General features: G+C 38.3%; 50 non-coding genes across 50 annotated transcripts; all 50 read right to left on the reverse strand.

The window, feature by feature from the left end:
* Window positions 1–617: 617 nt before the first annotated feature.
* Window positions 618–690, reverse strand: TRNAV-CAC (transfer RNA valine (anticodon CAC)). Its single transcript has one exon. It is a non-coding gene; the product is annotated as a tRNA-Val (tRNA).
* A 453-nt stretch (window positions 691–1143) lies between these two features.
* TRNAV-AAC (transfer RNA valine (anticodon AAC)) lies at window positions 1144–1216 on the reverse strand. The gene has a single exon. It is a non-coding gene; the product is annotated as a tRNA-Val (tRNA).
* A 137-nt stretch (window positions 1217–1353) lies between these two features.
* Window positions 1354–1426, reverse strand: TRNAV-CAC (transfer RNA valine (anticodon CAC)). Its single transcript has one exon. It is a non-coding gene; the product is annotated as a tRNA-Val (tRNA).
* Window positions 1427–2089: 663 nt separating this feature from the next.
* Window positions 2090–2162, reverse strand: TRNAV-CAC (transfer RNA valine (anticodon CAC)). Its single transcript has one exon. It is a non-coding gene; the product is annotated as a tRNA-Val (tRNA).
* A 663-nt stretch (window positions 2163–2825) lies between these two features.
* Window positions 2826–2898, reverse strand: TRNAV-UAC (transfer RNA valine (anticodon UAC)). The gene has a single exon. It is a non-coding gene; the product is annotated as a tRNA-Val (tRNA).
* A 663-nt stretch (window positions 2899–3561) lies between these two features.
* Window positions 3562–3634, reverse strand: TRNAV-CAC (transfer RNA valine (anticodon CAC)). Its single transcript has one exon. It is a non-coding gene; the product is annotated as a tRNA-Val (tRNA).
* Window positions 3635–4296: 662 nt separating this feature from the next.
* On the reverse strand, window positions 4297–4369 carry TRNAV-UAC (transfer RNA valine (anticodon UAC)). Its single transcript has one exon. It is a non-coding gene; the product is annotated as a tRNA-Val (tRNA).
* Window positions 4370–4822: 453 nt separating this feature from the next.
* TRNAV-AAC (transfer RNA valine (anticodon AAC)) lies at window positions 4823–4895 on the reverse strand. Its single transcript has one exon. It is a non-coding gene; the product is annotated as a tRNA-Val (tRNA).
* Window positions 4896–5032: 137 nt separating this feature from the next.
* Window positions 5033–5105, reverse strand: TRNAV-UAC (transfer RNA valine (anticodon UAC)). Its single transcript has one exon. It is a non-coding gene; the product is annotated as a tRNA-Val (tRNA).
* Window positions 5106–5768: 663 nt separating this feature from the next.
* On the reverse strand, window positions 5769–5841 carry TRNAV-CAC (transfer RNA valine (anticodon CAC)). Its single transcript has one exon. It is a non-coding gene; the product is annotated as a tRNA-Val (tRNA).
* A 662-nt stretch (window positions 5842–6503) lies between these two features.
* TRNAV-UAC (transfer RNA valine (anticodon UAC)) lies at window positions 6504–6576 on the reverse strand. The gene has a single exon. It is a non-coding gene; the product is annotated as a tRNA-Val (tRNA).
* A 453-nt stretch (window positions 6577–7029) lies between these two features.
* Window positions 7030–7102, reverse strand: TRNAV-AAC (transfer RNA valine (anticodon AAC)). The gene has a single exon. It is a non-coding gene; the product is annotated as a tRNA-Val (tRNA).
* Window positions 7103–7239: 137 nt separating this feature from the next.
* Window positions 7240–7312, reverse strand: TRNAV-CAC (transfer RNA valine (anticodon CAC)). The gene has a single exon. It is a non-coding gene; the product is annotated as a tRNA-Val (tRNA).
* A 663-nt stretch (window positions 7313–7975) lies between these two features.
* TRNAV-UAC (transfer RNA valine (anticodon UAC)) lies at window positions 7976–8048 on the reverse strand. Its single transcript has one exon. It is a non-coding gene; the product is annotated as a tRNA-Val (tRNA).
* A 453-nt stretch (window positions 8049–8501) lies between these two features.
* On the reverse strand, window positions 8502–8574 carry TRNAV-AAC (transfer RNA valine (anticodon AAC)). Its single transcript has one exon. It is a non-coding gene; the product is annotated as a tRNA-Val (tRNA).
* Window positions 8575–8711: 137 nt separating this feature from the next.
* On the reverse strand, window positions 8712–8784 carry TRNAV-CAC (transfer RNA valine (anticodon CAC)). The gene has a single exon. It is a non-coding gene; the product is annotated as a tRNA-Val (tRNA).
* Window positions 8785–9447: 663 nt separating this feature from the next.
* TRNAV-UAC (transfer RNA valine (anticodon UAC)) lies at window positions 9448–9520 on the reverse strand. Its single transcript has one exon. It is a non-coding gene; the product is annotated as a tRNA-Val (tRNA).
* Window positions 9521–9973: 453 nt separating this feature from the next.
* TRNAV-AAC (transfer RNA valine (anticodon AAC)) lies at window positions 9974–10046 on the reverse strand. Its single transcript has one exon. It is a non-coding gene; the product is annotated as a tRNA-Val (tRNA).
* A 137-nt stretch (window positions 10047–10183) lies between these two features.
* TRNAV-CAC (transfer RNA valine (anticodon CAC)) lies at window positions 10184–10256 on the reverse strand. The gene has a single exon. It is a non-coding gene; the product is annotated as a tRNA-Val (tRNA).
* Window positions 10257–10709: 453 nt separating this feature from the next.
* TRNAV-AAC (transfer RNA valine (anticodon AAC)) lies at window positions 10710–10782 on the reverse strand. Its single transcript has one exon. It is a non-coding gene; the product is annotated as a tRNA-Val (tRNA).
* A 137-nt stretch (window positions 10783–10919) lies between these two features.
* On the reverse strand, window positions 10920–10992 carry TRNAV-CAC (transfer RNA valine (anticodon CAC)). Its single transcript has one exon. It is a non-coding gene; the product is annotated as a tRNA-Val (tRNA).
* Window positions 10993–11655: 663 nt separating this feature from the next.
* On the reverse strand, window positions 11656–11728 carry TRNAV-UAC (transfer RNA valine (anticodon UAC)). Its single transcript has one exon. It is a non-coding gene; the product is annotated as a tRNA-Val (tRNA).
* Window positions 11729–12181: 453 nt separating this feature from the next.
* TRNAV-UAC (transfer RNA valine (anticodon UAC)) lies at window positions 12182–12254 on the reverse strand. The gene has a single exon. It is a non-coding gene; the product is annotated as a tRNA-Val (tRNA).
* A 137-nt stretch (window positions 12255–12391) lies between these two features.
* Window positions 12392–12464, reverse strand: TRNAV-CAC (transfer RNA valine (anticodon CAC)). The gene has a single exon. It is a non-coding gene; the product is annotated as a tRNA-Val (tRNA).
* Window positions 12465–13127: 663 nt separating this feature from the next.
* TRNAV-UAC (transfer RNA valine (anticodon UAC)) lies at window positions 13128–13200 on the reverse strand. Its single transcript has one exon. It is a non-coding gene; the product is annotated as a tRNA-Val (tRNA).
* Window positions 13201–13653: 453 nt separating this feature from the next.
* Window positions 13654–13726, reverse strand: TRNAV-AAC (transfer RNA valine (anticodon AAC)). Its single transcript has one exon. It is a non-coding gene; the product is annotated as a tRNA-Val (tRNA).
* A 137-nt stretch (window positions 13727–13863) lies between these two features.
* TRNAV-CAC (transfer RNA valine (anticodon CAC)) lies at window positions 13864–13936 on the reverse strand. Its single transcript has one exon. It is a non-coding gene; the product is annotated as a tRNA-Val (tRNA).
* A 663-nt stretch (window positions 13937–14599) lies between these two features.
* Window positions 14600–14672, reverse strand: TRNAV-UAC (transfer RNA valine (anticodon UAC)). The gene has a single exon. It is a non-coding gene; the product is annotated as a tRNA-Val (tRNA).
* Window positions 14673–15125: 453 nt separating this feature from the next.
* On the reverse strand, window positions 15126–15198 carry TRNAV-AAC (transfer RNA valine (anticodon AAC)). The gene has a single exon. It is a non-coding gene; the product is annotated as a tRNA-Val (tRNA).
* Window positions 15199–15335: 137 nt separating this feature from the next.
* TRNAV-CAC (transfer RNA valine (anticodon CAC)) lies at window positions 15336–15408 on the reverse strand. Its single transcript has one exon. It is a non-coding gene; the product is annotated as a tRNA-Val (tRNA).
* A 663-nt stretch (window positions 15409–16071) lies between these two features.
* Window positions 16072–16144, reverse strand: TRNAV-UAC (transfer RNA valine (anticodon UAC)). Its single transcript has one exon. It is a non-coding gene; the product is annotated as a tRNA-Val (tRNA).
* A 663-nt stretch (window positions 16145–16807) lies between these two features.
* On the reverse strand, window positions 16808–16880 carry TRNAV-CAC (transfer RNA valine (anticodon CAC)). Its single transcript has one exon. It is a non-coding gene; the product is annotated as a tRNA-Val (tRNA).
* Window positions 16881–17333: 453 nt separating this feature from the next.
* TRNAV-AAC (transfer RNA valine (anticodon AAC)) lies at window positions 17334–17406 on the reverse strand. Its single transcript has one exon. It is a non-coding gene; the product is annotated as a tRNA-Val (tRNA).
* Window positions 17407–17543: 137 nt separating this feature from the next.
* On the reverse strand, window positions 17544–17616 carry TRNAV-CAC (transfer RNA valine (anticodon CAC)). Its single transcript has one exon. It is a non-coding gene; the product is annotated as a tRNA-Val (tRNA).
* Window positions 17617–18279: 663 nt separating this feature from the next.
* TRNAV-UAC (transfer RNA valine (anticodon UAC)) lies at window positions 18280–18352 on the reverse strand. The gene has a single exon. It is a non-coding gene; the product is annotated as a tRNA-Val (tRNA).
* Window positions 18353–19015: 663 nt separating this feature from the next.
* Window positions 19016–19088, reverse strand: TRNAV-CAC (transfer RNA valine (anticodon CAC)). Its single transcript has one exon. It is a non-coding gene; the product is annotated as a tRNA-Val (tRNA).
* Window positions 19089–19541: 453 nt separating this feature from the next.
* Window positions 19542–19614, reverse strand: TRNAV-AAC (transfer RNA valine (anticodon AAC)). Its single transcript has one exon. It is a non-coding gene; the product is annotated as a tRNA-Val (tRNA).
* Window positions 19615–19751: 137 nt separating this feature from the next.
* Window positions 19752–19824, reverse strand: TRNAV-CAC (transfer RNA valine (anticodon CAC)). The gene has a single exon. It is a non-coding gene; the product is annotated as a tRNA-Val (tRNA).
* A 453-nt stretch (window positions 19825–20277) lies between these two features.
* On the reverse strand, window positions 20278–20350 carry TRNAV-AAC (transfer RNA valine (anticodon AAC)). Its single transcript has one exon. It is a non-coding gene; the product is annotated as a tRNA-Val (tRNA).
* A 137-nt stretch (window positions 20351–20487) lies between these two features.
* TRNAV-UAC (transfer RNA valine (anticodon UAC)) lies at window positions 20488–20560 on the reverse strand. Its single transcript has one exon. It is a non-coding gene; the product is annotated as a tRNA-Val (tRNA).
* Window positions 20561–21223: 663 nt separating this feature from the next.
* TRNAV-CAC (transfer RNA valine (anticodon CAC)) lies at window positions 21224–21296 on the reverse strand. The gene has a single exon. It is a non-coding gene; the product is annotated as a tRNA-Val (tRNA).
* Window positions 21297–21958: 662 nt separating this feature from the next.
* Window positions 21959–22031, reverse strand: TRNAV-UAC (transfer RNA valine (anticodon UAC)). The gene has a single exon. It is a non-coding gene; the product is annotated as a tRNA-Val (tRNA).
* Window positions 22032–22694: 663 nt separating this feature from the next.
* Window positions 22695–22767, reverse strand: TRNAV-UAC (transfer RNA valine (anticodon UAC)). The gene has a single exon. It is a non-coding gene; the product is annotated as a tRNA-Val (tRNA).
* Window positions 22768–23220: 453 nt separating this feature from the next.
* On the reverse strand, window positions 23221–23293 carry TRNAV-AAC (transfer RNA valine (anticodon AAC)). Its single transcript has one exon. It is a non-coding gene; the product is annotated as a tRNA-Val (tRNA).
* A 137-nt stretch (window positions 23294–23430) lies between these two features.
* TRNAV-CAC (transfer RNA valine (anticodon CAC)) lies at window positions 23431–23503 on the reverse strand. The gene has a single exon. It is a non-coding gene; the product is annotated as a tRNA-Val (tRNA).
* Window positions 23504–23956: 453 nt separating this feature from the next.
* TRNAV-AAC (transfer RNA valine (anticodon AAC)) lies at window positions 23957–24029 on the reverse strand. The gene has a single exon. It is a non-coding gene; the product is annotated as a tRNA-Val (tRNA).
* A 137-nt stretch (window positions 24030–24166) lies between these two features.
* TRNAV-CAC (transfer RNA valine (anticodon CAC)) lies at window positions 24167–24239 on the reverse strand. Its single transcript has one exon. It is a non-coding gene; the product is annotated as a tRNA-Val (tRNA).
* A 663-nt stretch (window positions 24240–24902) lies between these two features.
* TRNAV-UAC (transfer RNA valine (anticodon UAC)) lies at window positions 24903–24975 on the reverse strand. The gene has a single exon. It is a non-coding gene; the product is annotated as a tRNA-Val (tRNA).
* Window positions 24976–25428: 453 nt separating this feature from the next.
* Window positions 25429–25501, reverse strand: TRNAV-AAC (transfer RNA valine (anticodon AAC)). The gene has a single exon. It is a non-coding gene; the product is annotated as a tRNA-Val (tRNA).
* A 137-nt stretch (window positions 25502–25638) lies between these two features.
* Window positions 25639–25711, reverse strand: TRNAV-GAC (transfer RNA valine (anticodon GAC)). Its single transcript has one exon. It is a non-coding gene; the product is annotated as a tRNA-Val (tRNA).
* Between the last annotated feature and the right edge of the window lie 220 nt (window positions 25712–25931).

Raw genomic sequence — 25931 nt, forward strand, 5'->3', positions numbered from 1 at the left:
ACTAGAAAGTAAGGAGAAAACTACAGGATTGGGTCAGCAAAGTGCTAAGAAACTTCACAGTTAAGTAGGCTACCCCCAGGGAAAATCTGTGACATAGTTATGGTGAAATGTTTACATCCCCTCTACAGTTAAGCTTACATTTTCTCTGATTTTAAGAACCCTGCTAAGAAGTTTTCATTTTTAGCTCCTTTACAAGAATTTGACTTGGGAGCTTAAACACTCTAAGAATCCCATACAGATCATTTCAATTTCCTTTCTTTATGAATTTCAGCAATTTCTAACACTGAACAAATGATGTGAACAGCACAGTGATTTCATGGTGCAATGATGGGATTTTCGTGAAGTGAGTAGGTGTTTTTTTTAAATGATTTTCAGCATGCATGACAAAAAGAACTCTACACAAAACATGTTCCTGCCTGGTTTCAAATCAGGGACCTTTTGCGTGTTAGGCAATCGCGATAACCACTACACTACAGAAACTTGACCTGGCCGTGGTTTTCTCACCTCTCTGACAGTACTGTTTCTTTGGAAACATGGTTTAAAAAAACAAAAACAACTCAACGTGTGCTACCTTTGCAAGAAATGCAGGTGTAGTTTTAAATTCATAAAACAATAGTTGTTTCTGCTCGGTTTCGAACCGAGGACCTTTCGCGTGTGAGGCGAACGTGATAACCACTACACTACAGAAACAAATCTGGCAGAAAACACTTTCAAACGCTTTCAGACAATATGTGTTACTAGAAAGTAAGTAGAAAACTACAGGATTGAGTCAGCAAAGTGCTAAGAAACTTCACAGTTGAGTAGGCTACCCCCAGGGAAAATATGTGACATAGTTCTGGTGAAATGTTTACATCCCCTCTACAGTTAAGCTTACATTTTCTCTGATTTTAAGAACCCTGCTAAGAAGTTTTCATTTTTAGCTCCTTTACAAGAATTTGACTTGGGAGCTTAAACACTCTAAGAATCCCATACAGATCCTTTCAATTTCCTTTCTTTATGAATTTCAGCAATTTCTAACACTGAACAAATGATGTGAACAGCACAGTGATTTCATGGTGCAATAATGGGATTTTCGTGAAGTGAGTAGGTGTTTTTTTTAAATGATTTTCAGCATGCATGACAAAAAGAACTCTACACAAAACATGTTCCTGCCTGGTTTCGAACCAGGGACCTTTTGCGTGTTAGGCAAACGTGATAACCACTACACTACAGAAACTTGACCTGTTCGTGGTTTTCTCACCTCTCTGACAGTACTCTTTCTTTGGAAACATGGTTTAAAAAAACAAAAACAACTCAACGTGTGCTACCTTTGCAAGAAATGCAGGTGTAGTTTTAAATTCATAAAACAATAGTTGTTTCTGCTCGGTTTCGAACCGAGGACCTTTCGCGTGTGAGGCGAACGTGATAACCACTACACTACAGAAACAAATCTGGAAGAAGACACTTTCAAACGCTTTCAGACACTATGTGTTACTAGAAAGTAAGGAGAAAACTACAGGATTGGGTCAGCAAAGTGCTAAGAAACTTCACAGTTGAGTAGGCTACCCCCAGGGAAAATCTGTGACATAGTTATGGTGAAATGTTTACATCCCCTCTACAGTTAAGCTTAAATTTTCTCTGATTTTAAGAACCCTGCTAAGAAGTTTTCATTTTTAGCTCCTTTACAAGAATTTGACTTGGGAGCTTAAACACTCTAAGAATCCCATACAGATCCTTTCAATTTCCTTTCTTTATGAATTTCAGCAATTTCTAACACTGAACAAATGATGTGAACAGCACAGTGATTTCATGGTGCAATGATGGGATTTTCGTGAAGTGAGTAGGTGTTTTTTTTAAATGATTTTCAGCATGCATGACAAAAAGAACTCTCCACAAAACATGTTCCTGCCTGGTTTCAAATCAGGGACCTTTTGCGTGTTAGGCAATCGTGATAACCACTACACTACAGAAACTTGACCTGGCTGCAGTTTTCTCACCTCTCTGACAGTACTCTTTCTTTGGAAACATGGTTTAAAAAAACAAAAACAACTCAACGTGTGCTACCTTTGCAAGAAATGCAGGTGTAGTTTTAAATTCATAAAACAATAGTTGTTTCTGCTCGGTTTCGAACCGAGGACCTTTCGCGTGTGAGGCGAACGTGATAACCACTACACTACAGAAACAAATCTGGAAGAAGACACTTTCAAACGCTTTCAGACACTATGTGTTACTAGAAAGTAAGGAGAAAACTACAGGATTGGGTCAGCAAAGTGCTAAGAAACTTCACAGTTGAGTAGGCTACCCCCAGGGAAAATCTGTGACATAGTTATGGTGAAATGTTTACATCCCCTCTACAGTTAAGCTTAAATTTTCTCTGATTTTAAGAACCCTGCTAAGAAGTTTTCATTTTTAGCTCCTTTACAAGAATTTGACTTGGGAGCTTAAACACTCTAAGAATCCCATACAGATCCTTTCAATTTCCTTTCTTTATGAATTTCAGCAATTTCTAACACTGAACAAATGATGTGAACAGCACAGTGATTTCATGGTGCAATGATGGGATTTTCGTGAAGTGAGTAGGTGTTTTTTTTAAATGATTTTCAGCATGCATGACAAAAAGAACTCTCCACAAAACATGTTCCTGCCTGGTTTCAAATCAGGGACCTTTTGCGTGTTAGGCAATCGTGATAACCACTACACTACAGAAACTTGACCTGGCTGCAGTTTTCTCACCTCTCTGACAGTACTCTTTCTTTGGAAACATGGTTTAAAAAAACAAAAACAACTCAACGTGTGCTACCTTTGCAAGAAATGCAGGTGTAGTTTTAAATTCATAAAACAATAGTTGTTTCTGCTCGGTTTCGAACCGAGGACCTTTCGCGTGTAAAGCGAATGTGATAACCACTACACTACAGAAACAAATCTGGCAGGGGACACTTTCAAACGCTTTCAGACAATATGTGTTACTAGAAAGTAAGGAGAAAACTACAGGATTGGGTCAGCAAAGTGCTAAGAAACTTCACAGTTAAGTAGGCTACCCCCAGGGAAAATCTGTGACATAGTTATGGTGAAATGTTTACATCCCCTCTACAGTTAAGCTTACATTTTCTCTGATTTTAAGAACCCTGCTAAGAAGTTTTCATTTTTAGCTCCTTTACAAGAATTTGACTTGGGAGCTTAAACACTCTAAGAATCCCATACAGATCATTTCAATTTCCTTTCTTTATGAATTTCAGCAATTTCTAACACTGAACAAATGATGTGAACAGCACAGTGATTTCATGGTGCAATGATGGGATTTTCGTGAAGTGAGTAGGTGTTTTTTTTAAATGATTTTCAGCATGCATGACAAAAAGAACTCTACACAAAACATGTTCCTGCCTGGTTTCAAATCAGGGACCTTTTGCGTGTTAGGCAATCGCGATAACCACTACACTACAGAAACTTGACCTGGCCGTGGTTTTCTCACCTCTCTGACAGTACTGTTTCTTTGGAAACATGGTTTAAAAAAACAAAAACAACTCAACGTGTGCTACCTTTGCAAGAAATGCAGGTGTAGTTTTAAATTCATAAAACAATAGTTGTTTCTGCTCGGTTTCGAACCGAGGACCTTTCGCGTGTGAGGCGAACGTGATAACCACTACACTACAGAAACAAATCTGGCAGAAAACACTTTCAAACGCTTTCAGACAATATGTGTTACTAGAAAGTAAGTAGAAAACTACAGGATTGAGTCAGCAAAGTGCTAAGAAACTTCACAGTTGAGTAGGCTACCCCCAGGGAAAATATGTGACATAGTTCTGGTGAAATGTTTACATCCCCTCTACAGTTATGCTTAAATTTTCTCTGATTTTAAGAACCCTGCCAAGAAGTTTTCATTTTTAGCTCCTTTACAAGAATTTGACTTGGGAGCTTAAACACTCTAAGAATCCCATACAGATCCTTTCAATTTCCTTTCTTTATGAATTTCAGCAATTTCTAACACTGAACAAATGATGTGAAAAGCACAGTGATTTCATGGTGCAATGATGGGATTTTCGTGAAGTGAGTAGGTGTTTTTTTTAAATGATTTTCAGCATGCATGACAAAAAGAACTCTACACAAAACATGTTCCTGCCTGGTTTCAAATCAGGGACCTTTTGCGTGTTAGGCAATCGTGATAACCACTACACTACAGAAACTTGACCTGGCTGCAGTTTTCTCACCTCTCTGACAGTACTGTTTCTTTGGAAACATGGTTTAAAAAACAAAAACAACTCAACGTGTGCTACCTTTGCAAGAAATGCAGGTGTAGTTTTAAATTCATAAAACAATAGTTGTTTCTGCTCGGTTTCGAACCGAGGACCTTTCGCGTGTAAGGCAAACGTGATAACCACTGCACTACAGAAACAAATCTAGCTGGGGACACTTTCAAACGCTTTCAGACAATATGTGTTACTAGAAAGTAAGGAGAAAACTACAGGATTGGGTCAGCAAAGTGCTAAGAAACTTCACAGTTGAGTAGGCTACCCCCAGGGAAAATCTGTGACATAGTTATGGTGAAATGTTTACATCCCCTCTACAGTTAAGCTTAAATTTTCTCTGATTTTAAGAACCCTGCCAAGAAGTTTTCTTTTTTAGCTCCTTTACAAGAATTTGACTTGGGAGCTTAAACACTCTAAGAATCCCATACAGATCATTTCAATTTCCTTTCTTTATGAATTTCAGCAATTTCTAACACTGAACAAATGATGTGAACAGCACAGTGATTTCATGGTGCAATGATGGGATTTTCGTGAAGTGAGTAGGTGTTTTTTTTAAATGATTTTCAGCATGCATGACAAAAACAACTCTACACAAAGCATGTTCCTGCCTGGTTTCGAACCAGGGACCTTTTGCGTGTTAGGCAAACGTGATAACCACTACACTACAGAAACTTGAACTGGCTGTGGTTTTCTCACCTCTCTGACAGTACTCTTTCTTTGGAAACATGGTTTAAAAAAACAAAAACAACTCAACGTGTGCTACCTTTGCAAGAAATGCAGGTGTAGTTTTAAATTCATAAAACAATAGTTGTTTCTGCTCGGTTTCGAACCGAGGACCTTTCGCGTGTAAGGCGAACGTGATAACCACTACACTACAGAAACAAATCTAGCTGGGGACACTTTCAAACGCTTTCAGACAATATGTGTTACTAGAAAGTAAGGAGAAAACTACAGGATTGGGTCAGCAAAGTGCTAAGAAACTTCACAGTTGAGTAGGCTACCCCCAGGGAAAATCTGTGACATAGTTATGGTGAAATGTTTACATCCCCTCTACAGTTAAGCTTAAATTTTCTCTGATTTTAAGAACCCTGCTAAGAAGTTTTCATTTTTAGCTCCTTTACAAGAATTTGACTTGGGAGCTTAAACACTCTAAGAATCCCATACAGATCCTTTCAATTTCCTTTCTTTATGAATTTCAGCAATTTCTAACACTGAACAAATGATGTGAACAGCACAGTGATTTCATGGTGCAATGATGGGATTTTCGTGAAGTGAGTAGGTGTTTTTTTTAAATGATTTTCAGCATGCATGACAAAAAGAACTCTCCACAAAACATGTTCCTGCCTGGTTTCAAATCAGGGACCTTTTGCGTATTAGGCAATCGTGATAACCACTACACTACAGAAACTTGACCTGGCCGTGGTTTTCTCACCTCTCTGACAGTACTGTTTCTTTGGAAACATGGTTTAAAAAAACAAAAACAACTCAACGTGTGCTACCTTTGCAAGAAATGCAGGTGTAGTTTTAAATTCATAAAACAATAGTTGTTTCTGCTCGGTTTCGAACCGAGGACCTTTCGCGTGTGAGGCGAACGTGATAACCACTACACTACAGAAACAAATCTGGCAGAAAACACTTTCAAACGCTTTCAGACAATATGTGTTACTAGAAAGTAAGTAGAAAACTACAGGATTGAGTCAGCAAAGTGCTAAGAAACTTCACAGTTGAGTAGGCTACCCCCAGGGAAAATTTGTGACATAGTTCTGGTGAAATGTTTACATCCCCTCTACAGTTATGCTTAAATTTTCTCTGATTTTAAGAACCCTGCCAAGAAGTTTTCATTTTTAGCTCCTTTACAAGAATTTGACTTGGGAGCTTAAACACTCTAAGAATCCCATACAGATCCTTTCAATTTCCTTTCTTTATGAATTTCAGCAATTTCTAACACTGAACAAATGATGTGAAAAGCACAGTGATTTCATGGTGCAATGATGGGATTTTCGTGAAGTGAGTAGGTGTTTTTTTTAAATGATTTTCAGCATGCATGACAAAAAGAACTCTACACAAAACATGTTCCTGCCTGGTTTCAAATCAGGGACCTTTTGCGTGTTAGGCAATCGTGATAACCACAACACTACAGAAACTTGACCTGGCTGCATTTTTCTCACCTCTCTGACAGTACTGTTTCTTTGGAAACATGGTTCAAAAAACAAAAACAACTCAACGTGTGCTACCTTTGCAAGAAATGCAGGTGTAGTTTTAAATTCATAAAACAATAGTTGTTTCTGCTCGGTTTCGAACCGAGGACCTTTCGCGTGTAAGGCGAACGTGATAACCACTACACTACAGAAACAAATCTAGCTGGGGACGCTTTCAAACGCTTTCAGACAATATGTGTTACTAGAAAGTAAGGAGAAAACTACAGGATTAGGTCAGCAAAGTGCTAAGAAACTTCACAGTTGAGTAGGCTACCCCCAGGGAAAATCTGTGACATAGTTATGGTGAAATGTTTACATCCCCTCTACAGTTAAGCTTACATTTTCTCTGATTTTAAGAACCCTGCTAAGAAGTTTTCATTTTTAGCTCCTTTACAAGAATTTGACTTGGGAGCTTAAACACTCTAAGAATCCCATACAGATCATTTCAATTTCCTTTCTTTATGAATTTCAGCAATTTCTAACACTGAACAAATGATGTGAACAGCACAGTGATTTCATGGTGCAATGATGGGATTTTCGTGAAGTGAGTAGGTGTTTTTTTTAAATGATTTTCAGCATGCATGACAAAAAGAACTCTACACAAAACATGTTCCTGCCTGGTTTCGAACCAGGGACCTTTTGCGTGTTAGGCAAACGTGATAACCACTACACTACAGAAACTTGACCTAGCTGCAGGTTTCTCACCTCTCTGACAGTACTCTTTCTTTTGAAACATGGTTTAAAAAAACAAAAACAACTCAACATGTGCTACCTTTGCAAGAAATGCAGGTGTAGTTTTAAATTCATAAAGCAACTGTTGTTTCTGCTCGGTTTCGAACCGAGGACCTTTCGCGTGTGAGGCGAATGTGATAACCACTACACTACAGAAACAAATCTGGCAGAGGACACTTTCAAACGCTTTCAGACGATATGTGTTACTAGAAAGTAAGGAGAAAACTACAGGATTGGGTCAGCAAAGTGCTAAGAAACTTCACAGTTGAGTAGGCTACCCCCAGGGAAAATCTGTGACATAGTTATGGTGAAATGTTTACATCCCCTCTACAGTTAAGCTTACATTTTCTCTGATTTTAAGAACCCTGCTAAGAAGTTTTCATTTTTAGCTCCTTTACAAGAATTTGACTTGGGAGCTTAAACACTCTAAGAATCCCATACAGATCCTTTCAATTTCCTTTCTTTATGAATTTCAGCAATTTCTAACACTGAACAAATGATGTGAACAGCACAGTGATTTCATGGTGCAATGATGGGATTTTCGTGAAGTGAGTAGGTGTTTTTTTTAAATGATTTTCAGCATGCATGACAAAAAGAACTCTCCACAAAACATGTTCCTGCCTGGTTTCAAATCAGGGACCTTTTGCATGTTAGGCAATCGTGATAACCACTACACTACAGAAACTTGACCTGGCTGCAGTTTTCTCACCTCTCTGACAGTACTCTTTCTTTGGAAACATGGTTTAAAAAAACAAAAACAACTCAACGTGTGCTACCTTTGCAAGAAATGCAGGTGTAGTTTTAAATTCATAAAACAATAGTTGTTTCTGCTCGGTTTCGAACCGAGGACCTTTCGCGTGTAAGGCGAACGTGATAACCACTACACTACAGAAACAAATCTGGCAGGGGACACTTTCAAACGCTTTCAGACAATATGTGTTACTAGAAAGTAAGGAGAAAACTACAGGATTGGGTCAGCAAAGTGCTAAGAAACTTCACAGTTAAGTAGGCTACCCCCAGGGAAAATCTGTGACATAGTTATGGTGAAATGTTTACATCCCCTCTACAGTTAAGCTTACATTTTCTCTGATTTTAAGAACCCTGCTAAGAAGTTTTCATTTTTAGCTCCTTTACAAGAATTTGACTTGGGAGCTTAAACACTCTAAGAATCCCATACAGATCATTTCAATTTCCTTTCTTTATGAATTTCAGCAATTTCTAACACTGAACAAATGATGTGAACAGCACAGTGATTTCATGGTGCAATGATGGGATTTTCGTGAAGAGAGTAGGTGTTTTTTTTAAATGATTTTCAGCATGCATGACAAAAAGAACTCTACACAAAACATGTTCCTGCCTCGTTTCGAACCAGGGACCTTTTGCGTGTTAGGCAAACGTGATAACCACTACACTACAGAAACTTGACCTGTTCGTGGTTGTCTCACCTCTCTGACAGTACTCTTTCTTTGGAAACATGGTTTAAAAAAACAAAAACAACTCAACGTGTGCTACCTTTGCAAGAAATGCAGGTGTAGTTTTAAATTCATAAAACAATAGTTGTTTCTGCTCGGTTTCGAACCGAGGACCTTTCGCGTGTGAGGCGAACGTGATAACCACTACACTACAGAAACAAATCTGGAAGAAAACACTTTCAAACGCTTTCAGACAATATGTGTTACTAGAAAGTAAGGAGAAAACTACAGGATTGGGTCAGCAAAGTGCTAAGAAACTTCACAGTTGAGTAGGCTACCCCCAGGGAAAATCTGTGACATAGTTATGGTGAAATGTTTACATCCCCTCTACAGTTAAGCTTAAATTTTCTCTGATTTTAAGAACCCTGCTAAGAAGTTTTCATTTTTAGCTCCTTTACAAGAATTTGACTTGGGAGCTTAAACACTCTAAGAATCCCATACAGCTCCTTTCAATTTCCTTTCTTTATGAATTTCAGCAATTTCTAACACTGAACAAATGATGTGAACAGCACAGTGATTTCATGGTGCAATGATGGGATTTTCGTGAAGTGAGTAGGTGTTTTTTTTAAATGATTTTCAGCATGCATGACAAAAAGAACTCTCCACAAAACATGTTCCTGCCTGGTTTCAAATCAGGGACCTTTTGCGTGTTAGGCAATCGTGATAACCACTACACTACAGAAACTTGACCTGGCTGCAGTTTTCTCACCTCTCTGACAGTACTCTTTCTTTGGAAACATGGTTTAAAAAAACAAAAACAACTCAACGTGTGCTACCTTTGCAAGAAATGCAGGTGTAGTTTTAAATTCATAAAACAATAGTTGTTTCTGCTCGGTTTCGAACCGAGGACCTTTCGCGTGTAAGGCAAACGTGATAACCACTACACTACAGAAACAAATCTGGCAGGGGACACTTTCAAACGCTTTCAGACAATATGTGTTACTAGAAAGTAAGGAGAAAACTACAGGATTGGGTCAGCAAAGTGCTAAGAAACTTCACAGTTAAGTAGGCTACCCCCAGGGAAAATCTGTGACATAGTTATGGTGAAATGTTTACATCCCCTCTACAGTTAAGCTTACATTTTCTCTGATTTTAAGAACCCTGCTAAGAAGTTTTCATTTTTAGCTCCTTTACAAGAATTTGACTTGGGAGCTTAAACACTCTAAGAATCCCATACAGATCATTTCAATTTCCTTTCTTTATGAATTTCAGCAATTTCTAACACTGAACAAATGATGTGAACAGCACAGTGATTTCATGGTGCAATGATGGGATTTTCGTGAAGTGAGTAGGTGTTTTTTTTAAATGATTTTCAGCATGCATGACAAAAAGAACTCTACACAAAACATGTTCCTGCCTGGTTTCGAACCAGGGACCTTTTGCGTGTTAGGCAAACGTGATAACCACTACACTACAGAAACTTGACCTAGCTGCAGGTTTCTCACCTCTCTGACAGTACTCTTTCTTTTGAAACATGGTTTAAAAAAACAAAAACAACTCAACATGTGCTACCTTTGCAAGAAATGCAGGTGTAGTTTTAAATTCATAAAGCAACTGTTGTTTCTGCTCGGTTTCGAACCGAGGACCTTTCGCGTGTGAGGCGAATGTGATAACCACTACACTACAGAAACAAATCTGGCAGAGGACACTTTCAAACGCTTTCAGACGATATGTGTTACTAGAAAGTAAGGAGAAAACTACAGGATTGGGTCAGCAAAGTGCTAAGAAACTTCACAGTTAAGTAGGCTACCCCCAGGGAAAATCTGTGACATAGTTATGGTGAAATGTTTACATCCCCTCTACAGTTAAGCTTACATTTTCTCTGATTTTAAGAACCCTGCTAAGAAGTTTTCATTTTTAGCTCCTTTACAAGAATTTGACTTGGGAGCTTAAACACTCTAAGAATCCCATACAGATCATTTCAATTTCCTTTCTTTATGAATTTCAGCAATTTCTAACACTGAACAAATGATGTGAACAGCACAGTGATTTCATGGTGCAATGATGGGATTTTCGTGAAGAGAGTAGGTGTTTTTTTTAAATGATTTTCAGCATGCATGACAAAAAGAACTCTACACAAAACATGTTCCTGCCTCGTTTCGAACCAGGGACCTTTTGCGTGTTAGGCAAACGTGATAACCACTACACTACAGAAACTTGACCTGTTCGTGGTTGTCTCACCTCTCTGACAGTACTCTTTCTTTGGAAACATGGTTTAAAAAAACAAAAACAACTCAACGTGTGCTACCTTTGCAAGAAATGCAGGTGTAGTTTTAAATTCATAAAACAATAGTTGTTTCTGCTCGGTTTCGAACCGAGGACCTTTCGCGTGTGAGGCGAACGTGATAACCACTACACTACAGAAACAAATCTGGAAGAAAACACTTTCAAACGCTTTCAGACAATATGTGTTACTAGAAAGTAAGGAGAAAACTACAGGATTGGGTCAGCAAAGTGCTAAGAAACTTCACAGTTGAGTAGGCTACCCCCAGGGAAAATCTGTGACATAGTTATGGTGAAATGTTTACATCCCCTCTACAGTTAAGCTTAAATTTTCTCTGATTTTAAGAACCCTGCTAAGAAGTTTTCATTTTTAGCTCCTTTACAAGAATTTGACTTGGGAGCTTAAACACTCTAAGAATCCCATACAGCTCCTTTCAATTTCCTTTCTTTATGAATTTCAGCAATTTCTAACACTGAACAAATGATGTGAACAGCACAGTGATTTCATGGTGCAATGATGGGATTTTCGTGAAGTGAGTAGGTGTTTTTTTTAAATGATTTTCAGCATGCATGACAAAAAGAACTCTCCACAAAACATGTTCCTGCCTGGTTTCAAATCAGGGACCTTTTGCGTGTTAGGCAATCGTGATAACCACTACACTACAGAAACTTGACCTGGCTGCAGTTTTCTCACCTCTCTGACAGTACTCTTTCTTTGGAAACATGGTTTAAAAAAACAAAAACAACTCAACGTGTGCTACCTTTGCAAGAAATGCAGGTGTAGTTTTAAATTCATAAAACAATAGTTGTTTCTGCTCGGTTTCGAACCGAGGACCTTTCGCGTGTAAGGCAAACGTGATAACCACTACACTACAGAAACAAATCTGGCAGGGGACACTTTCAAACGCTTTCAGACAATATGTGTTACTAGAAAGTAAGGAGAAAACTACAGGATTGGGTCAGCAAAGTGCTAAGAAACTTCACAGTTAAGTAGGCTACCCCCAGGGAAAATCTGTGACATAGTTATGGTGAAATGTTTACATCCCCTCTACAGTTAAGCTTACATTTTCTCTGATTTTAAGAACCCTGCTAAGAAGTTTTCATTTTTAGCTCCTTTACAAGAATTTGACTTGGGAGCTTAAACACTCTAAGAATCCCATACAGATCATTTCAATTTCCTTTCTTTATGAATTTCAGCAATTTCTAACACTGAACAAATGATGTGAACAGCACAGTGATTTCATGGTGCAATGATGGGATTTTCGTGAAGTGAGTAGGTGTTTTTTTTAAATGATTTTCAGCATGCATGACAAAAAGAACTCTACACAAAACATGTTCCTGCCTGGTTTCGAACCAGGGACCTTTTGCGTGTAAGGCAAACGTGATAACCACTACACTACAGAAACTTGACCTGTTCGTGGTTTTCTCACCTCTCTGACAGTACTCTTTCTTTGGAAACATGGTTTAAAAAAACAAAAACAACTCAACGTGTGCTACCTTTGCAAGAAATGCAGGTGTAGTTTTAAATTCATAAAACAATAGTTGTTTCTGCTCGGTTTCGATCCGAGGACCTTTCGCGTGTGAGGCGAACGTGATAACCACTACACTACAGAAACAAATCCGGAAGAAAACACTTTCAAACGCTTTCAGACAATATGTGTTACTAGAAAGTAAGGAGAAAACTACAGGATTGGGTCAGCAAAGTGCTAAGAAACTTCACAGTTGAGTAGGCTACCCCCAGGGAAAATCTGTGACATAGTTATGGTGAAATGTTTACATCCCCTCTACAGTTAAGCTTAAATTTTCTCGGATTTTAAGAACCCTGCTAAGAAGTTTTCATTTTTAGCTCCTTTACAAGAATTTGACTTGGGAGCTTAAACACTCTAAGAATCCCATACAGATCCTTTCAATTTCCTTTCTTTATGAATTTCAGCAATTTCTAACACTGAACAAATGATGTGAACAGCACAGTGATTTCATGGTGCAATGATGGGATTTTCGTGAAGTGAGTAGGTGTTTTTTTTAAATGATTTTCAGCATGCATGACAAAAAGAACTCTCCACAAAACATGTTCCTGCCTGGTTTCAAATCAGAGACCTTTTGCATGTTAGGCAATCGTGATAACCACTACACTACAGAAACTTGACCTGGCTGCAGTTTTCTCACCTCTCTGACAGTACTCTTTCTTTGGAAACATGGTTTAAAAAAACAAAAACAACTCAACGTGTGCTACCTTTGCAAGAAATGCAGGTGTAGTTTTAAATTCATAAAACAATAGTTGTTTCTGCTCGGTTTCGAACCGAGGACCTTTCGCGTGTAAGGCGAACGTGATAACCACTACACTACAGAAACAAATCTGGCAGGGGACACTTTCAAACGCTTTCAGACAATATGTGTTACTAGAAAGTAAGGAGAAAACTACAGGATTGGGTCAGCAAAGTGCTAAGAAACTTCACAGTTAAGTAGGCTACCCCCAGGGAAAATCTGTGACATAGTTATGGTGAAATGTTTACATCCCCTCTACAGTTAAGCTTACATTTTCTCTGATTTTAAGAACCCTGCTAAGAAGTTTTCATTTTTAGCTCCTTTACAAGAATTTGACTTGGGAGCTTAAACACTCTAAGAATCCCATACAGATCATTTCAATTTCCTTTCTTTATGAATTTCAGCAATTTCTAACACTGAACAAATGATGTGAACAGCACAGTGATTTCATGGTGCAATGATGGGATTTTCGTGAAGAGAGTAGGTGTTTTTTTTAAATGATTTTCAGCATGCATGACAAAAAGAACTCTACACAAAACATGTTCCTGCCTCGTTTCGAACCAGGGACCTTTTGCGTGTTAGGCAAACGTGATAACCACTACACTACAGAAACTTGACCTGTTCGTGGTTTTCTCACCTCTCTGACAGTACTCTTTCTTTGGAAACATGGTTTAAAAAAACAAAAACAACTCAACGTGTGCTACCTTTGCAAGAAATGCAGGTGTAGTTTTAAATTCATAAAACAATAGTTGTTTCTGCTCGGTTTCGAACCGAGGACCTTTCGCGTGTGAGGCGAACGTGATAACCACTACACTACAGAAACAAATCTGGAAGAAAACACTTTCAAACGCTTTCAGACAATATGTGTTACTAGAAAGTAAGGAGAAAACTACAGGATTGGGTCAGCAAAGTGCTAAGAAACTTCACAGTTGAGTAGGCTACCCCCAGGGAAAATCTGTGACATAGTTATGGTGAAATGTTTACATCCCCTCTACAGTTAAGCTTAAATTTTCTCTGATTTTAAGAACCCTGCTAAGAAGTTTTCATTTTTAGCTCCTTTACAAGAATTTGACTTGGGAGCTTAAACACTCTAAGAATCCCATACAGCTCCTTTCAATTTCCTTTCTTTATGAATTTCAGCAATTTCTAACACTGAACAAATGATGTGAACAGCACAGTGATTTCATGGTGCAATGATGGGATTTTCGTGAAGTGAGTAGGTGTTTTTTTTAAATGATTTTCAGCATGCATGACAAAAAGAACTCTCCACAAAACATGTTCCTGCCTGGTTTCAAATCAGGGACCTTTTGCGTGTTAGGCAATCGTGATAACCACTACACTACAGAAACTTGACCTGGCTGCAGTTTTCTCACCTCTCTGACAGTACTCTTTCTTTGGAAACATGGTTTAAAAAAACAAAAACAACTCAACGTGTGCTACCTTTGCAAGAAATGCAGGTGTAGTTTTAAATTCATAAAACAATAGTTGTTTCTGCTCGGTTTCGAACCGAGGACCTTTCGCGTGTAAGGCAAACGTGATAACCACTACACTACAGAAACAAATCTGGCAGGGGACACTTTCAAACGCTTTCAGACAATATGTGTTACTAGAAAGTAAGGAGAAAACTACAGGATTGGGTCAGCAAAGTGCTAAGAAACTTCACAGTTAAGTAGGCTACCCCCAGGGAAAATCTGTGACATAGTTATGGTGAAATGTTTACATCCCCTCTACAGTTAAGCTTACATTTTCTCTGATTTTAAGAACCCTGCTAAGAAGTTTTCATTTTTAGCTCCTTTACAAGAATTTGACTTGGGAGCTTAAACACTCTAAGAATCCCATACAGATCATTTCAATTTCCTTTCTTTATGAATTTCAGCAATTTCTAACACTGAACAAATGATGTGAACAGCACAGTGATTTCATGGTGCAATGATGGGATTTTCGTGAAGTGAGTAGGTGTTTTTTTTAAATGATTTTCAGCATGCATGACAAAAAGAACTCTACACAAAACATGTTCCTGCCTGGTTTCGAACCAGGGACCTTTTGCGTGTTAGGCAAACGTGATAACCACTACACTACAGAAACTTGACCTGTTCGTGGTTTTCTCACCTCTCTGACAGTACTCTTTCTTTGGAAACATGGTTTAAAAAAACAAAAACAACTCAACGTGTGCTACCTTTGCAAGAAATGCAGGTGTAGTTTTAAATTCATAAAACAATAGTTGTTTCTGCTCGGTTTCGAACCGAGGACCTTTCGCGTGTGAGGCGAACGTGATAACCACTACACTACAGAAACAAATCTGGAAGAATACACTTTCAAACGCTTTCAGACAATATGTGTTACTAGAAAGTAAGGAGAAAACTACAGGATTGGGTCAGCAAAGTGCTAAGAAACTTCACAGTTGAGTAGGCTACCCCCAGGGAAAATCTGTGACATAGTTATGGTGAAATGTTTACATCCCCTCTACAGTTAAGCTTAAATTTTCTCTGATTTTAAGAACCCTGCTAAGAAGTTTTCATTTTTAGCTCCTTTACAAGAATTTGACTTGGGAGCTTAAACACTCTAAGAATCCCATACAGATCCTTTCAATTTCCTTTCTTTATGAATTTCAGCAATTTCTAACACTGAACAAATGATGTGAACAGCACAGTGATTTCATGGTGCAATGATGGGATTTTCGTGAAGTGAGTAGGTGTTTTTTTTAAATGATTTTCAGCATGCATGACAAAAAGAACTCTCCACAAAACATGTTCCTGCCTGGTTTCAAATCAGGGACCTTTTGCGTGTTAGGCAATCGTGATAACCACTACACTACAGAAACTTGACCTGGCTGCAGTTTTCTCACCTCTCTGACAGTACTCTTTCTTTGGAAACATGGTTTAAAAAAACAAAAACAACTCAACGTGTGCTACCTTTGCAAGAAATGCAGGTGTAGTTTTAAATTCATAAAACAATGGTTGTTTCTGCTCGGTTTCGAACCGAGGACCTTTCGCGTGTAAGGCGAATGTGATAACCACTACACTACAGAAACAAATCTGGCAGGGGACACTTTCAAACGCTTTCAGACAATATGTGTTACTAGAAAGTAAGGAGAAAACTACAGGATTGGGTCAGCAAAGTGCTAAGAAACTTCACAGTTAAGTAGGCTACCCCCAGGGAAAATCTGTGACATAGTTATGGTGAAATGTTTACATCCCCTCTACAGTTAAGCTTACATTTTCTCTGATTTTAAGAACCCTGCTAAGAAGTTTTCATTTTTAGCTCCTTTACAAGAATTTGACTTGGGAGCTTAAACACTCTAAGAATCCCATACAGATCATTTCAATTTCCTTTCTTTATGAATTTCAGCAATTTCTAACACTGAACAAATGATGTGAACAGCACAGTGATTTCATGGTGCAATGATGGGATTTTCGTGAAGTGAGTAGGTGTTTTTTTTAAATGATTTTCAGCATGCATGACAAAAAGAACTCTACACAAAACATGTTCCTGCTTGGTTTCAAATCAGGGACCTTTTGCGTGTTAGGCAATCGCGATAACCACTACACTACAGAAACTTGACCTGGCCGTGGTTTTCTCACCTCTCTGACAGTACTGTTTCTTTGGAAACATGGTTTAAAAAAACAAAAACAACTCAACGTGTGCTACCTTTGCAAGAAATGCAGGTGTAGTTTTAAATTCATAAAACAATAGTTGTTTCTGCTCGGTTTCGAACCGAGGACCTTTCGCGTGTGAGGCGAACGTGATAACCACTACACTACAGAAACAAATCTGGCAGAAAACACTTTCAAACGCTTTCAGACAATATGTGTTACTAGAAAGTAAGGAGAAAACTACAGGATTGAGTCAGCAAAGTGCTAAGAAACTTCACAGTTGAGTAGGCTACCCCCAGGGAAAATATGTGACATAGTTCTGGTGAAATGTTTACATCCCCTCTACAGCTAAGCTTACATTTTCTCTGATTTTAAGAACCCTGCTAAGAAGTTTTCATTTTTAGCTCCTTTACAAGAATTTGACTTGGGAGCTTAAACACTCTAAGAATCCCATACAGATCATTTCAATTTCCTTTCTTTATGAATTTCAGCAATTTCTAACACTGAACAAATGATGTGAACAGCACAGTAATTTCATGGTGCAATGATGGGATTTTCGTGAAGTGAGTAGGTGTTTTTTTTAAATGATTTTCAGCATGCATGACAAAAAGAACTCTACACAAAACATGTTCCTGCCTGGTTTCGAACCAGGGACCTTTTGCGTGTTAGGCAAACGTGATAACCACTACACTACAGAAACTTGACCTGTTCGTGGTTTTCTCACCTCTCTGACAGTACTCTTTCTTTGGAAACATGGTTTAAAAAAACAAAAACAACTCAACGTGTGCTACCTTTGCAAGAAATGCAGGTGTAGTTTTAAATTCATAAAACAATAGTTGTTTCTGCTCGGTTTCGAACCGAGGACCTTTCGCGTGTGAGGCGAACGTGATAACCACTACACTACAGAAACAAATCTGGAAGAAGACACTTTCAAACGCTTTCAGACACTATGTGTTACTAGAAAGTAAGGAGAAAACTACAGGATTGGGTCAGCAAAGTGCTAAGAAACTTCACAGTTGAGTAGGCTACCCCCAGGGAAAATCTGTGACATAGTTATGGTGAAATGTTTACATCCCCTCTACAGTTAAGCTTAAATTTTCTCTGATTTTAAGAACCCTGCTAAGAAGTTTTCATTTTTAGCTCCTTTACAAGAATTTGACTTGGGAGCTTAAACACTCTAAGAATCCCATACAGATCCTTTCAATTTCCTTTCTTTATGAATTTCAGCAATTTCTAACACTGAACAAATGATGTGAACAGCACAGTGATTTCATGGTGCAATGATGGGATTTTCGTGAAGTGAGTAGGTGTTTTTTTTAAATGATTTTCAGCATGCATGACAAAAAGAACTCTCCACAAAACATGTTCCTGCCTGGTTTCAAATCAGGGACCTTTTGCGTGTTAAGCAATCGTGATAACCACTACACTACAGAAACTTGACCTGGCTGCAGTTTTCTCACCTCTCTGACAGTACTCTTTCTTTGGAAACATGGTTTAAAAAAACAAAAACAACTCAACGTGTGCTACCTTTGCAAGAAATGCAGGTGTAGTTTTAAATTCATAAAACAATAGTTGTTTCTGCTCGGTTTCGAACCGAGGACCTTTCGCGTGTAAGGCGAATGTGATAACCACTACACTACAGAAACAAATCTGGCAGGGGACACTTTCAAACGCTTTCAGACAATATGTGTTACTAGAAAGTAAGGAGAAAACTACAGGATTGGGTCAGCAAAGTGCTAAGAAACTTCACAGTTAAGTAGGCTACCCCCAGGGAAAATCTGTGACATAGTTATGGTGAAATGTTTACATCCCCTCTACAGTTAAGCTTACATTTTCTCTGATTTTAAGAACCCTGCTAAGAAGTTTTCATTTTTAGCTCCTTTACAAGAATTTGACTTGGGAGCTTAAACACTCTAAGAATCCCATACAGATCATTTCAATTTCCTTTCTTTATGAATTTCAGCAATTTCTAACACTGAACAAATGATGTGAACAGCACAGTGATTTCATGGTGCAATGATGGGATTTTCGTGAAGTGAGTAGGTGTTTTTTTTAAATGATTTTCAGCATGCATGACAAAAAGAACTCTACACAAAACATGTTCCTGCCTGGTTTCAAATCAGGGACCTTTTGCGTGTTAGGCAATCGCGATAACCACTACACTACAGAAACTTGACCTGGCCGTGGTTTTCTCACCTCTCTGACAGTACTGTTTCTTTGGAAACATGGTTTAAAAAAACAAAAACAACTCAACGTGTGCTACCTTTGCAAGAAATGCAGGTGTAGTTTTAAATTCATAAAACAATAGTTGTTTCTGCTCGGTTTCGAACCGAGGACCTTTCGCGTGTGAGGCGAACGTGATAACCACTACACTACAGAAACAAATCTGGCAGAAAACACTTTCAAACGCTTTCAGACAATATGTGTTACTAGAAAGTAAGTAGAAAACTACAGGATTGAGTCAGCAAAGTGCTAAGAAACTTCACAGTTGAGTAGGCTACCCCCAGGGAAAATATGTGACATAGTTCTGGTGAAATGTTTACATCCCCTCTACAGTTAAGCTTACATTTTCTCTGATTTTAAGAACCCTGCTAAGAAGTTTTCATTTTTAGCTCCTTTACAAGAATTTGACTTGGGAGCTTAAACACTCTAAGAATCCCATACAGATCATTTCAATTTCCTTTCTTTATGAATTTCAGCAATTTCTAACACTGAACAAATGATGTGAACAGCACAGTAATTTCATGGTGCAATGATGGGATTTTCGTGAAGTGAGTAGGTGTTTTTTTTAAATGATTTTCAGCATGCATGACAAAAAGAACTCTACACAAAACATGTTCCTGCCTGGTTTCGAACCAGGGACCTTTTGCGTGTTAGGCAAACGTGATAACCACTACACTACAGAAACTTGACCTGTTCGTGGTTTTCTCACCTCTCTGACAGTACTCTTTCTTTGGAAACATGGTTTAAAAAAACAAAAACAACTCAACGTGTGCTACCTTTGCAAGAAATGCAGGTGTAGTTTTAAATTCATAAAACAATAGTTGTTTCTGCTCGGTTTCGAACCGAGGACCTTTCGCGTGTGAGGCGAACGTGATAACCACTACACTACAGAAACAAATCTGGAAGAAGACACTTTCAAACGCTTTCAGACACTATGTGTTACTAGAAAGTAAGGAGAAAACTACAGGATTGGGTCAGCAAAGTGCTAAGAAACTTCACAGTTGAGTAGGCTACCCCCAGGGAAAATCTGTGACATAGTTATGGTGAAATGTTTACATCCCCTCTACAGTTGAGCTTAAATTTTCTCTGATTTTAAGAACCCTGCTAAGAAGTTTTCATTTTTAGCTCCTTTACAAGAATTTGACTTGGGAGCTTAAACATTCTAAGAATCCCATACAGATCCTTTCAATTGCCTTTCTTTATGAATTTCAGCAATTTCTAACACTGAACAAATGATGTGAACAGCACAGTGATTTCATGGTGCAATGATGGGATTTTCGTGAAGTGAGTAGGTGTTTTTTTTAAATGATTTTCAGCATGCATGACAAAAACAACTCTACACAAAGCATGTTCCTGCCTGGTTTCGAACCAGGGACCTTTTGCGTGTTAGGCAAACGTGATAACCACTACACTACAGAAACTTGAACTGGCTGTGGTTTTCTCACCTCTCTGACAGTACTCTTTCTTTGGAAACATGGTTTAAAAAAACAAAAACAACTCAACGTGTGCTACCTTTGCAAGAAATGCAGGTGTAGTTTTAAATTCATAAAACAATAGTTGTTTCTGCTTGGTTTCGAACCGAGGACCTTTCGCGTGTAAGGCGAACATGATAACCACTACACTACAGAAACAAATCTAGCTGGGGACACTTTCAAACGCTTTCAGACAATATGTGTTACTAGAAAGTAAGGAGAAAACTACAGGATTGGGTCAGCAAAGTGCTAAGAAACTTCACAGTTGAGTAGGCTACCCCCAGGGAAAATCTGTGACATAGTTATGGTGAAATGTTTACATCCCCTCTACAGTTAAGCTTACATTTTCTCTGATTTTAAGAACCCTGCTAAGAAGTTTTCATTTTTAGCTCCTTTACAAGAATTTGACTTGGGAGCTTAAACACTCTAAGAATCCCATACAGATCCTTTCAATTTCCTTTCTTTATGAATTTCAGCAATTTCTAACACTGAACAAATGATGTGAACAGCACAGTGATTTCATGGTGCAATGATGGGATTTTCGTGAAGTGAGTAGGTGTTTTTTTTAAATGATTTTCAGCATGCATGACAAAAAGAACTCTCCACAAAACATGTTCCTGCCTGGTTTCAAATCAGGGACCTTTTGCGTGTTAGGCAATCGTGATAACCACTACACTACAGAAACTTGACCTGGCCGTGGTTTTCTCACCTCTCTGACAGTACTGTTTCTTTGGAAACATGGTTTAAAAAAACAAAAACAACTCAACGTGTGCTACCTTTGCAAGAAATGCAGGTGTAGTTTTAAATTCATAAAACAATAGTTGTTTCTGCTCGGTTTCGAACCGAGGACCTTTCGCGTGTGAGGCGAACGTGATAACCACTACACTACAGAAACAAATCTGGCAGAAAATACTTTCAAACGCTTTCAGACAATATGTGTTACTAGAAAGTAAGTAGAAAACTACAGGATTGAGTCAGCAAAGTGCTAAGAAACTTCACAGTTGAGTAGGCTACCCCCAGGGAAAATATGTGACATAGTTCTGGTGAAATGTTTACATCCCCTCTACAGTTATGCTTAAATTTTCTCTGATTTTAAGAACCCTGCCAAGAAGTTTTCATTTTTAGCTCCTTTACAAGAATTTGACTTGGGAGCTTAAACGCTCTAAGAATCCCATACAGATCCTTTCAATTTCCTTTCTTTATGAATTTCAGCAATTTCTAACACTGAACAAATGATGTGAAAAGCACAGTGATTTCATGGTGCAATGATGGGATTTTCGTGAAGTGAGTAGGTGTTTTTTTTAAATGATTTTCAGCATGCATGACAAAAAGAACTCTACACAAAACATGTTCCTGCCTGGTTTCAAATCAGGGACCTTTTGCGTGTTAGGCAATCGTGATAACCACTACACTACAGAAACTTGACCTGGCTGCATTTTTCTCACCTCTCTGACAGTACTGTTTCTTTGGAAACATGGTTCAAAAAACAAAAACAACTCAACGTGTGCTACCTTTGCAAGAAATGCAGGTGTAGTTTTAAATTCATAAAACAATAGTTGTTTCTGCTCGGTTTCGAACCGAGGACCTTTCGCGTGTAAGGCGAACGTGATAACCACTACACTACAGAAACAAATCTAGCTGGGGACACTTTCAAACGCTTTCAGACAATATGTGTTACTAGAAAGTAAGGAGAAAACTACAGGATTGGGTCAGCAAAGTGCTAAGAAACTTCACAGTTGAGTAGGCTACCCCCAGGGAAAATCTGTGACATAGTTATGGTGAAATGTTTACATCCCCTCTACAGTTAAGCTTAAATTTTCTCTGATTTTAAGAACCCTGCTAAGAAGTTTTCATTTTTAGCTCCTTTACAAGAATTTGACTTGGGAGCTTAAACACTCTAAGAATCCCATACAGATCCTTTCAATTTCCTTTCTTTATGAATTTCAGCAATTTCTAACACTGAACAAATGATGTGAACAGCACAGTGATTTCATGGTGCAATGATGGGATTTTCGTGAAGTGAGTAGGTGTTTTTTTTAAATGATTTTCAGCATGCATGACAAAAAGAACTCTACACAAAACATGTTCCTGCCTGGTTTCAAATCAGGGACCTTTTGCGTGTTAGGCAATCGTGATAACCACTACACTACAGAAACGTGACCTGGCTGCAGTTTTCTCACCTCTCTGACAGTACTCTTTCTTTGGAAACATGGTTTAAAAAAACAAAAACAACTCAACGTGTGCTACCTTTGCAAGAAATGCAGGTGTAGTTTTAAATTCATAAAACAATAGTTGTTTCTGCTCGGTTTCGAACCGAGGACCTTTCGCGTGTAAGGCGAACGTGATAACCACTACACTACAGAAACAAATCTGGCAGGGGACACTTTCAAACGCTTTCAGACAATATGTGTTACTAGAAAGTAAGGAGAAAACTACAGGATTGGGTCAGCAAAGTGCTAAGAAACTTCACAGTTAAGTAGGCTACCCCCAGGGAAAATCTGTGACATAGTTATGGTGAAATGTTTACATCCCCTCTACAGTTAAGCTTACATTTTCTCTGATTTTAAGAACCCTGCTAAGAAGTTTTCATTTTTAGCTCCTTTACAAGAATTTGACTTGGGAGCTTAAACACTCTAAGAATCCCATACAGATCATTTCAATTTCCTTTCTTTATGAATTTCAGCAATTTCTAACACTGAACAAATGATGTGAACAGCACAGTGATTTCATGGTGCAATGATGGGATTTTCGTGAAGTGAGTAGGTGTTTTTTTTAAATGATTTTCAGCATGCATGACAAAAAGAACTCTACACAAAACATGTTCCTGCCTGGTTTCAAACCAGGGACCTTTTGCGTGTTAGGCAAACGTGATAACCACTACACTACAGAAACTTGACTTGTTTGTGGTTTTCTCACCTCTCTGACAGTACTCTTTCTTTGGAAACATGGTTTAAAAAAACAAAAACAACTCAACGTGTGCTACCTTTGCAAGAAATGCAGGTGTAGTTTTAAATTCATAAAACAATAGTTGTTTCTGCTCGGTTTCGAACCGAGGACCTTTCGCGTGTGAGGCGAACGCGATAACCACTACACTACAGAAACAAATCTGGAAGAAGACACTTTCAAACGCTTTCAGACACTATGTGTTACTAGAAAGTAAGGAGAAAACTACAGGATTGGGTCAGCAAAGTGCTAAGAAATTTCACAGTTGAGTAGGCTACCCCCAGGGAAAATCTGTGACATAGTTATGGTGAAATGTTTATATCCCCTCTACAGTTAAGCTTAAATTTTCTCTGATTTTAAGAACCCTGCTAAGAAGTTTTCATTTTTAGCTCCTTTACAAGAATTTGACTTGGGAGCTTAAACACTCTAAGAATCCCATACAGATCCTTTCAATTTCCTTTCTTTATGAATTTCAGCAATTTCTAACACTGAACAAATGATGTGAACAGCACAGTGATTTCATGGTGCAATGATGGGATTTTCGTGAAGTGAGTAGGTGTTTTTTTTAAATGATTTTCAGCATGCATGACAAAAAGAACTCTACACAAAACATGTTCCTGCCTGGTTTCGAACCAGGGACCTTTTGCGTGTTAGGCAAACGTGATAACCACTACACTACAGAAACTTGACCTGTTCGTGGTTTTCTCACCTCTCTGACAGTACTCTTTCTTTGGAAACATGGTTTAAAAAAACAAAAACAACTCAACGTGTGCTACCTTTGCAAGAAATGCAGGGGTAGTTTTAAATTCATAAAACAATAGTTGTTTCTGCTCGGTTTCGAACCGAGGACCTTTCGCGTGTGAGGCGAACGTGATAACCACTACACTACAGAAACAAATCTGGAAGAAAGCACTTTCAAACGCTTTCAGACAATATGTGTAACTAGAAAGTAAGGAGAAAACTACAGGATTGGGTCAGCAAAGTGCTAAGAAACTTCACAGTTGAGTAGGCTACCCCCAGGGAAAATCTGTGACATAGTTATGGTGAAATGTTTACATCCCCTCTACAGTTAAGCTTAAATTTTCTCTGATTTTAAGAACCCTGCTAAGAAGTTTTCATTTTTAGCTCCTTTACAAGAATTTGACTTGGGAGCTTAAACACTCTAAGAATCCCATACAGATCCTTTCAATTTCCTTTCTTTATGAATTTCAGCAATTTCTAACACTGAACAAATGATGTGAACAGCACAGTGATTTCATGGTGCAATGATGGGATTTTCGTGAAGTGAGTAGGTGTTTTTTTTAAATGATTTTCAGCATGCATGACAAAAAGAACTCTCCACAAAACATGTTCCTGCCTGGTTTCAAATCAGGGACCTTTTGCGTGTTAGGCAATCGTGATAACCACTACACTACAGAAACTTGACCTGGCTGCAGTTTTCTCACCTCTCTGACAGTACTCTTTCTTTGGAAACATGGTTTAAAAAAACAAAAACAACTCAACGTGTGCTACCTTTGCAAGAAATGCAGGTGTAGTTTTAAATTCATAAAACAATAGTTGTTTCTGCTCGGTTTCGAACCGAGGACCTTTCGCATGTAAGGCGAACGTGATAACCACTACACTACAGAAACAAATCTGGCAGGGTACACTTTCAAACGCTTTCAGACAATATGTGTTACTAGAAAGTAAGGAGAAAACTACAGGATTGGGTCAGCAAAGTGCTAAGAAACTTCACAGTTAAGTAGGCTACCCCCAGGGAAAATCTGTGACATAGTTATGGTGAAATGTTTACATCCCCTCTACAGTTAAGCTTACATTTTCTCTGATTTTAAGAACCCTGCTAAGAAGTTTTCATTTTTAGCTCCTTTACAAGAATTTGACTTGGGAGCTTAAACACTCTAAGAATCCCATACAGATCATTTCAATTTCCTTTCTTTATGAATTTCAGCAATTTCTAACACTGAACAAATTATGAGAACAGCACAGTGATTTCATGGTGCAATGATGGGATTTTCGTGAAGTGAGTAGGTGTTTTTTTTAAATGATTTTCAGCATGCATGACAAAAAGAACTCTACACAAAACATGTTCCTGCCTGGTTTCGAACCAGGGACCTTTTGCGTGTTAGGCAAACGTGATAACCACTACACTACAGAAACTTGACCTGGTTGTGGTTTTCTCACCTCTCTGACAGTACTTTTTCTTTGGAAACATGGTTTAAAAAAACAAAAACAACTCAACGTGTGCTACCTTTGCAAGAAATGCAGGTGTAGTTTTAAATTCATAAAACAATAGTTGTTTCTGCTCGGTTTCGAACCGAGGACCTTTCGCGTGTCAGGCGAATGTGATAACCACTACACTACTGAAACAAATCTGGAAGAAAACACTTTCAAACGCTTTCAGACACTATGTGTTACTAGAAAGTAAGGAGAAAACTACAGGATTGGGTCAGCAAAGTGCTAAGAAACTTCACAGTTGAGTAGGCTACCCCCAGGGAAAATCTGTGACATAGTTATGGTGAAATGTTTACATCCCCTCTACAGTTAAGCTTAAATTTTCTCTGATTTTAAGAACCCTGCCAAGAAGTTT

The sequence above is a fragment of the Spea bombifrons genome, chromosome 4 (genome assembly GCF_027358695.1).
Source record: "Spea bombifrons isolate aSpeBom1 chromosome 4, aSpeBom1.2.pri, whole genome shotgun sequence".
In the NCBI taxonomy this organism is placed as follows: domain Eukaryota; kingdom Metazoa; phylum Chordata; class Amphibia; order Anura; family Pelobatidae; genus Spea; species Spea bombifrons.